This window comes from Lissotriton vulgaris, chromosome 4_1 (assembly GCF_964263255.1).
Source record: "Lissotriton vulgaris chromosome 4_1, aLisVul1.2, whole genome shotgun sequence".
Lineage (NCBI taxonomy): Eukaryota > Metazoa > Chordata > Amphibia > Caudata > Salamandridae > Lissotriton > Lissotriton vulgaris.
Window position 1 is genome coordinate 652,489,837 of NC_141691.1, and position 10,451 is coordinate 652,500,287.

The 10,451-nt window shown below is 38.7% G+C and overlaps 1 pseudogene; it reads left to right on the forward strand.

Annotated features, from left to right (window-relative positions):
- The first annotated feature begins 9,944 nt into the window (after positions 1–9,944).
- On the forward strand, positions 9,945–10,117 carry LOC147722382 (U2 spliceosomal RNA; annotated as a pseudogene).
- Positions 10,118–10,451: the final 334 nt, after the last annotated feature.

Here is a 10,451-nt window from a genome sequence, read left to right on the forward strand (position 1 = left end):
CATCCTACAATGCTGCGCCGAAAGACTGCGTGGGGTGCCCGGGGTTGGGGGGGGGGGAGGCAGCGCAAACGGGCCTCTCCCTCTTCCCCAGGTGGAGGCACCTCATCTGCAGTGGGGTGCCTCCTAGCGTTTGACTCGCCTTCCAGCTGAGTTCCACCCGCTCTTGCGGTACAGTGACTCACCCCCCATCTAGCTGAAGAACGGTTACTCTTGTGGTGCAGCGATAGCCGGCTGCAACAGGACTCTCAAAATGGTGGCCAGCTCTTTGGATTTGGGCCTGGCCACCAAAATGGCCCTGGGACACCTTGGAACTCGAACGCTTGCCTGCTAGGGCATGGGCCCCATTCACGAAAGCATCCCCTCTTTTGACTGATTGTTCTTGTTGCCTATTTCTTCTGTTGTCATTTAACGGAACATTTTTGGACTGCCGAAAATGGTTCTGGTCCGATTGCTGGTTGGTGGAGACATTTTTTATTTATTTATTTATTTATTTTTTTCTCAGCAAAAAAACTTTAATAAAAAAGTAGAACATTGGTGCCAAAGCATATCAATGCAAACTGTCTCCAATTTGCAATCAAAACACATAAAATGAAGTCTAGACTAAAAGGCAATGATCATATTTTCTACTCTTGCTATAGTTGTTCATGCATTGAGGGTGCTGTAGAAAAAAATAGAACAATATACCCGATGCAGCACTATAGTGCAACATACACAGCACCTGGGGTGTCAAGAGTGAACAGGTCCTAGCTGCTTAACCAATGACTGACAAATGCTATATTAAACACTTACTGTGTATAATACTTGCGTTCACAATAGTTTTACTTTACAAAACAGAACAAATGATGTCCCCTGTAAGTAAACCCATATTAGCTGTTTCAGTTATTGAACATCCTAAGGTTTTATGAGATGGGGAACAGTAGTGATATCCTGGGCGGGTGATGGAACTGGGATTGTTAATGGAAAAACATCTACAGAGAAAACTATTGGTGAATTATACTTCTCCGGAAATTTAAAACTCACAAATATTTCATTTGTGTAATCTTTTCATAAACATGTACATTAAAAAACTAAATATGCTCCACTGTTTTAGAAAATCTTTACAGCTTGCTAGATCACCCTTTAAAGTTACAACTACGAAAACCTACTTACTTAAGCTGTTGAATTCGGCTTCAAATGTAAAGCATAAGTTCAAGCTAGCATATCATATGTCTAAAAGGTTAAACATAATTGATATGCAAATTTAAATACTACCCTTTCTTAATGGTGACACCTTATCTCTCCTATATCCCACAATTTCCATGAGCAAAGCAAAAGAAATTCTGAGGCCCTGAAGAAATAAGGCGTACTGTGGGGTTCAACTCAATCTGGTGTTTGTGCGCTTCCATGTTTTGGGGTGATATTCTGTGACAGGGTGCAGGCACCAGAAGAATTTTAGCCTAGTTCATCACATTGGAGAATGAGGGTGTGGGTAAATATCTAATCTGGTGAAGAACCATCCCTTCTTTAAATCCCATGGTGACCAACTATAGTTTATTCTCTATTTCGTTCCCTTGCCATAACAAAATAAAAGTCTTGGGTTATTTATGGAAGGGAAGACTTTTTGTTGCTTCCAATTTTTTTTTAAAAACAAAGGTTTGAGGAAAGGCAACCCTTAATGTGCATGTTTTCCACAGAAATTTGTCTTTGAAAACTAGAGGCAATAAATAAGGCCGAAATCTGTGTTTTGTTTTTGGATACACATGTTATTTGTGTCTGTGTATTCATTTTTATGCATGACTTTATATGGAATGGTTAAAATAACTTATGATGCAACTTAACAGGAAAGATCACAAACATTCCAATGAGTGCTATGTCCCAGGTTTTACATAAAGTAGTGTTTACCTAGAGTGGTGCTGTGTAGGACACTCTGAATGGAAATTAACCAGAACTATAACCATCTACTTCCAATAATATAACTTTTATGCCCAAATTACGCAAATATTTAGCTAATCTGCTAAAGGGGGGAGTCGCCAATTCTTTTGATAATTTATTCACCCATCCGTAGCCTCTCTAATCTCCATTACAATGTGTTTGTTGCTGTCGCTAGCTGATGAAAAAACTAAAGTGACAATTTCCTCATCCTTAATTTGTCTTTCTTTGTTCCTTAAGATGTCGTCTGTGTCAACCTCTTCCGAGAATGCAGATGCGTTAGGGATTTCCTTGTGTTTCTTAATAGCATTGGTGTCTGCACACTTCTTTGTCAATTCTGTGAACATGACAGCTGCTTCATAGACAGATGATATCTTTGTTAAGTCGTTAGTGTTAAGTGTGTCTGAAACTACAGTGCCCTTCTCTGTTTTACTTTCCTCAGACACTACAGAGTTTTGTGTGTTGTTCTTCTGAGCGACAATTATTCCAGAGGTTTCAGGTTCACTTGTTTTGTCCTGCAGTGAGTTAACAGCTTCAGAGACTTCATGTTTATTTGCTATGTCCTGCTGTGCATCAACTGCTTCAGAGACGTCAGCCTCATTTGTTATGTTTGACTATATCCTGGACCTGCCCGGCCGCGCCCAAAATGGCGCCGGTATAAATGGGACTCGTAACTCCTTGTTGTGGACTGGTTGCCCAACCTTGATATCACGAGATACGTATGCAGTTTTGAAGCACATGGCGAGCAGGGACGAGAATTGATTGAACATTTTGACATCCCTATTGATATTAAGTTCTGATGTGTTATTGATTACTGTACTATTGAAAGTTCGAATTAACGTCACCCATGGTACTTTCCCGCAAATGTATATCTAGATAATTTTATTGTAACTGGCCCTGTCGTACTTTAATTATAAAATGTACGTCCACCGATTCCGTAAATGGAAGACACCTTAGTTCTTGCAATCTAATGGGTCGCCCGTTACGTTCTTCTACAGTGTAAATGTGCCCTCATCATATACGATTCCAGTTTGCTCCGTGGCCGGCCCACGTGGTTATAGGCCCGTATTTGTATACTGACATTTTCACAATAAAGCTTTTTTTAAAAAAAACATGGTAGTAGTACCTACATTGGTAAAGTTTTGAATAATAGCCACTGTTTTCGAATCAGTAAAAGGCAAGTGAAATAAAGCAGTCCAATTACATGACTGTTAAAAGGTATAATACGCAGGAACGCAGTAAAGAAAAATGGTCAAGGGCTGTTGTGTTTTCTACTCCTGCAACATAAAGTGATCGATAAGAATCTGATATTCATGCCTATCAGCGACTAAGACAGCAGGCCGAGCCTCTTTTGCTCAACGGCTCCCTCATGGGACGAAGAAACGCCCTTTTTCTCGAAAAAGGAATATTTTATTTGCAGGACAGTTGTAAATTTCCCGGGAAAATACATTAGCCTGGAACATTGTTAGTGATAAACTGTAAATGCATCTGGGTCCTTTGCTTTACAAGTCAGAGTGAGAAACAAAAGGTGGGGCTTTCATCATTTGGGAAAAAAAAAATGTTCGAAAGCAATGAAAAGCGTTATTTTTAGGTCATATAACCAAGCCTTTCATCATTAGAATAACAAAAGTAAAATGAACCAATGAAAAGTTTTATTAACACGTCACATGACCTGTTATGCGTACGTTACGCGCTGCGCGCCGCGCTCTGGATCGTTTCCGGGAAGCTGCGCCTTGCGCACCGGAGCACTTCCGGGTGCGCTAACGCGGCGCGTCATATGACGCATTACGCGACAATGCAGGTCCAGAATATAGTCAAAATGTCTCCACCAACCAGCGGTCGGAATACAACCCCTTTCAGCAGTCCAAAAAGTTCTGTTAAATGACAAGAGAAGGGACAGGCAACAAGAACAATCAGTCAAAGAGGGGAGGGCAAGTTCTTCTCTACCGGGTCACGTTGGGGCTCCACCGGAACTGATTGAATTGGTAGTCTACAGTGTTTCTGGATGTTTCAGATTGAAGCTGGCGTCAGCATGAGAGCACCCAATTCTAAAACAGTAAATGCTTGGATAACAATCAATCAAATGTAGAGGGAAGCAGGCACGACGGGTTACAACGGGGGCAAAGGCTTATGTTACCTACCCTTCACTATCTGCAAAGAGAGAATACTACTAAAAGAAAAGAGGAGGGGTGGGGCAGCGTTCAAAGCACATCAGCGCGCATAAATACGAAAATGTTTTTACCTACCACGTACTTGACATTTTACAGCTTTTCATATTTGCTAATAAAAAACCATTGAAATTCACTGAAAAAACCATAGGTTATAGACCATATATAGTTAGGAACTAGCATTTACAAAACCTTAATTTACTCGCACAAAACCATAGAAATTTGCATATATAGTTAGTTGCAATGCAATAACTATATATCGCACACCCGCAATCCACTGCTGATGATGTCACATATTACATCATTCATGACATGGTCAGTGACATCACTGATGACATCACTGATGACATCACTGATGACATCTCATTTGACATTACTGATCACATCACTGATAATATCATTCATGTGATAATACGATGAACCTCTTCAGACTCTAATATAACCTTAGATACAATCAGTGTAAACAGACACTCACAGATTGTCACTCATCCATGGAGTTACTCACACATCTAGTCAGTCATGAAAAGAATCAATCACTCCTCCATTTCCTCAACTATACAGTTATACGCACCTTACTAATTCAAACATATTCTAACACATATTTACTCTCACATTCACTGGCTCTTATGCTAGGTTATTTATATATGTCAACTCTCACATGTACTGTGTTTTACATATGTACTTACTTTGACATGTAGCACTGAGATATCCATTCACTCACCAATACACTCATGCACACAGTCAACTGCCCATACAGCTGTTTCCACATGCACGTGTGAACCCATACATCTAGTGAATCAACTGCTCACACATCTATGCACAGAGTCATACACCTCCCAGCCACCCACACACATACTCAGTCTCCCATACAAATACTTGGGCAACCAATCAATAACCCATATAGTTACTCATATAGCTACTGATTAACACATGCAGCAGTTTACAGAACAACAGACATAATGATGCACAAATGAAGACAGTTTAGTCACTAACCCATGCACTCAGTGAAAAACATCTAATCACTCTCTCATACAGTCAGTCATGCACCTACTAAATCCTTCATCCAGACACTTATACATCCACTCATTCTTCAATATGTAAGACATATTTTAACTTTACAGAAACATACAAACACTGGATGATGTCATCAGTGATGTCACTGACCATGTCATGAATGATGCAATATGTGACATCATCAGCAGAGGATTGCGGGTGCGCGATATATAGTTATTGCAACTAACTATATATGCGAATTTCTATGGTTTTGTGCGAGTAAATTAAGGTTTTGTGAATGCTAATTCCTAGCTATATATGGTCTATAACCTATGTTTTTTTCAGTGAACATATATATATATATATATATATATCCTTCCAAATGCTCATGTACAGCCACCGCAAACTCCTGAACAGCAGGTGCATCGTCGAACAGACCACCCAAGCTCGGTCCGAACAGTTAGCAACTCACTCTTCAACATTCAAGGAATGACGACGCCATGTCTTGACAATTCATTTAGATTTTAATCGTTGGCTAATTAGACACGTTTTGCCTGAACCAGCAGGCTTGCTCACCAACATTGTTTTGAAAAAAACGCAATTTTTCATATGCTGTGCATGTGATTTGTCACATGTTGAACTACAACTGAAGTAAGCGGAAGACAGATTTGTAGTTTGTACACTCAATCTGGGAATAAACTTGCATAATATATGATACAAATTAATTATTAGAGCTTCATCGCATGCAAATGCTCAAATACATACAATTCCATTCTAATAACAAAATAGAAGTATGCTAACATTGGGAGTGATAGTGTCAATGACAAAGTATGTAAGACCTGACACATTGCTCCCATGGCATTTCCCAAAATGCCGGGTCAATGGCTAGGCTTTATCTCCATCTTTTATCGCTCTTAGATGTTGCAGATCTCTTATATGGACGGAAAGAATTGTGCTGCCCACGTACTGACGATTGCAAGGACATCTCAATACGTACACAGCAAATTCCGTTTTACTGTTAAATTGCCCTTTTATCTTTTTCTCAATGTTAGAGCATCCTGTCAGAAAGCTGGTTGTATTCTTCCCATGGTGACACACTTTCCATTTCATGAACTTAATAAACCCATTTTTACATTGCAACCATTTAGATTTAGTTTGCTGACCTTTTGGTTTAAGTGCCATGTTACTAACCAGCATTTGCTTGAAAGATTGATCTCTTCGAAAGGTTATCAAGGGTCTGGCAGACACAATTTTTCTTAAAATAGGGTCATTTCTGATTAAATGCCAATGTTTTGAAAAGATGTTTCTCACTTGTCCATGTGGTTTATTATATGTTGTTATTATTCTGCTTTCATTCAATGCACCCTCCCCATTTTTAGATTTCCTTCTAGGGTCTGTTTTTTTTATACAAAATCTCTTCTCTTGTTTTATTATTAACCTTGTGTAAGGCAGTTTGGATATATTCCTCCCCATATCTTCAAGATTTAAAGCGAGAATGTAGATACCTATGTTCTAGCTCTGCAACTTCTGATTCACTGCAATTATGCATAGTTCTCAAACATTTCCCGTAGGGGATGCTTCTAATCAGGTTGCTGGGGTGGAAACTGGTTACACGAAGCAACATTTTACCCGCTGTCGGTTTCCAATTAATCTTAGTATGTCATTTGGAGTTTTTTACATAAACTTTAAGATCAAAGAAATTCACTACCTTTTCACTGATGGTACTTGTGAACCTAAGGTTTAAGCTATTAGATTGATGTTGTTTAACAAATTGTCTTGCTCATGTTTTTGTGCCTTTCCAGACGACAAATAAGTTGTCTATATACCACCTTCAATGGAGAATGTTGTTATGCCATTCCTCCTGGTACTGCTTCCGGATCCCCTGCTCCCCCCAACAGCCCATATGCAAATTTACATAGCTGGGGGCGAAGCAGGTGCCCATTGCAGTACCACATAGCTGGTAGAATAATTTGCCATTAAATAGGAAAAAGTTGTTTTTTAAACAAGATTCCACCGTAGACGTCAACATTTGAGTGTGAGACCACAGAGATATAGGTCTCCTGCCTAAAAAGTATTTTACTGCATTAAGACCATTCTCATGCCTTATGCTCATATAGAGCGTTGTTACATCAATGGTCATTAAAAGCATACCCTATTCCCATGGCAAGACATAGATGCCTTTAAAAAAATAGCCCGTATCCTGAGTAAAAGAAGGTAATAGCTTTACCATTGGGCACAGGAAAGAGTCAATGAATTTGGAGGTGTTTTCAAGGGCACTACCGATGGCTGAAATAATCGGCCTACCCGGTGGGTTGATCAGGTCTTTGTGAACCTTATGTATTAAATAAAAGACCAGGACCACTGGATTATAGATCTTAAGGTAAAGCAACTCATCATGCGTTATTAAACACTGTTCATACCAGTGTTGTAATTGTGTGTTGTATTGTCGATGGCTAGCTGTCATAACATCTAAGGGAACTCCGACATAATTAACTCAATTATTTACTTGTTTATAAGCTTCATCCAAGTACTTCTGCCTGTACCACAGGACTATGTTCCCACCCTTATCAGCATTTTGCACTATACAATCATTGTTGTTGATAACTTCTTAATAAGATCCATACAGTCTTTTTGCTGCTGTGACCGTTTTTTGTATGCTGTGCCAGTACATTTTTCCAAATTCTATAAATCATTCACTACTAATTCATTAAACACATCTATTGAGTCTCTCATGGGCATGGGAATAAATCTCGAGTGTGGTCTAAAGCTTGTAGTCTCATTGTCCCCAATATTGATTTCTTGGTCCATTGCCACCTCCTCTGTGTCAATAACTCTTTCTTCTGATGTACTGGTGTCATCATTAGGACTGGCTGTATCCATTAGCTTCAACTCCATGAGTAGATCCATATCATTAACCTGTAGATTCCTAAGTTCTCCTTGCACACCAGGAACCCTTTACGGCTCCGACAAAAGCTGCATAACATCAATCCAAAAGAGTCTACCTGCTGAGGAGAGAGCCCACTAGAGGTGAGTCCAATGACAGCATTTCTTTATTGCAAAAAACAACAGAGAGGATGCTCAACGTCACAAGGAATAATGTCCAGTCTTGCCTTACACGTTTCGTGTTATCATATATATATCCAAACAAAACACCTCTCCAGCAAAGAAAAGGAAAGAGGCTACTCGGGGAATCCGTGTGGAAGCCTTTAATTGGAAACGGCACAGCATAATGCATTTCGGCACAACTTGCCTTCCTCAGATGCCATTGCTATCACGGTAAGTCTCCACCCACATCTTATGAAGTATCCTGCTTGTCTCAGATTGGGTTATCAGTTCCAACCCCCAGATCACATGTCCTTTCACCCAGAGTGGTTCGAATTGCATTGCAAATCCCAGAGAGCACTGCTACCCGGTGGGTGTTTCGTGGAGAAGGAACCACTGTTCAGGGCAAAGACAAGGCAAAGACGCGGTGATAGAATGTATAAATATATATATATATACACACACACACACACACACACACACACACATATATATATATATATATATATATATATATATATATATATTATATATATATATATATATATATATATATATATATATATATATGTATATATTCACTGAAAAAACCATAGGTTATAGACCATATATAGTTAGGAATTTGCATTTACAAAACCTTGAAAATTCACTGAAAAAACCATTGGTTATAGACCATATATAGTTAGGGATTAGCATTTTCAAAACCTTAATTTACTCGCACAAAACCATAGAAATTTGCATATATAGTTAGTTGTAATAACTATATATCGTGCACCCGCAATCCACTGCTGATGATGTCACATATTACATCATTCATGACATGGTCAGTGACATCACTGATGACATCACTGATGACATCTCAAATGACATCACTGATTACATCTCAAATGACATCACTGATGACATCACTGATGACATCTCAAATCACATCACTGATGAAATCACTGATAACATCTCATTTGACATTACTGATCACATCACTGATGATATCATTCATGTGATAATACGATGAACCTCTTCAGACTCTAATATAACCTTAGATACAATCAGTGTAAACAGACATGATTGTCATGATTGTCAATTGCTTTTAAATGTTGAAGGATTCTTTCATGTACGGGATGTTTGGTACTCCCGACATAGAGCAGTTTGCAAGGACACATCAAGACATAGACGGCGTATTCAGTTTTACATGTTTACACCTTGTCTATTTTGTGATCCCTCCTGTCAAATGGCGAGAGGTAGCAGGATGTGTTGACTGCTTGTTGGCAGGCCTTGCATACCTTACAATTAAAAAAGCCTGTATGTGTTTGATACCATACTGTCGACTCTAAGACTTCTGGGCTGGTTTTTACTAGCTCGTCCCTCATAGACTGCCCCCTGCTGTAAGTGATGGAATGTCTTTTTGGGAGATCACCCCCTATCACAGGGTCACTGACTATATATGTATTCACTGAAAAAAACATAGGTTTTAGGCATGTTATAGTTAGGAATTAGCATTTAAAAAACCTTAGAAATTCACTGAAAAAAATATAGGTTTCACAAATGTTATAGTTAGCTAGACATTTCACTCATACAAAACCATTGAAATTCCCCCGTTATAGTCAGTTGTACTAACTCGCGTCTCCGCAATCCACTGCTGATGATGTCACATATTACATCATTCATGACATGGTCAGTGACATCACTGATGACATCACTGATGACATCTAAAATGACATCAGTGATGACATCACTGATGACATCATTCAGTGAATGTGGTTTGCTTCAATATTTCAATATGTATTATATATATATATAGCAATTTGCCTTGAAGACTGAGTGGATGCATAAGAGATCGCTTCTCAGCCTTTTGGCTAAGATCAAGTGTAGTATCTGTTTGTATCAGTTTAAGTGTCTGAATGGAGAATTTAGTAGCAATGTCTTTGACTGTCTAAGTGAGGAATTTTAAGTGTCTCATTAAATATATGGGATAGTGATTAAACTGTATGAATACCTGTATCAGTCTATCTCTTATTGTGTAAACTACTACATAAGGTGGCTACTACCTATGTGAGAGTCTTGATTAGATAATAATTAGTTAAATGAGTATTAGTATGGGATAGTGAATGAATGTGTGTGTGCTTGGGTGGGACGTGTGTAACTGTGGAAAGATGTGGAAATAGTTGATTTAGTAAATATATCACTGTATGTGGAAACAGTTATTTGGGTGAGTGAATCTTTTTATGGGTGTGGTGATGTGTAAATATATTTCTCAATGATATATGTCCAACAAACTATACATATATAAGGCATTGTATGTGACAGTTATTTTATAGAAATAAGTATACATAAAACTCAGTG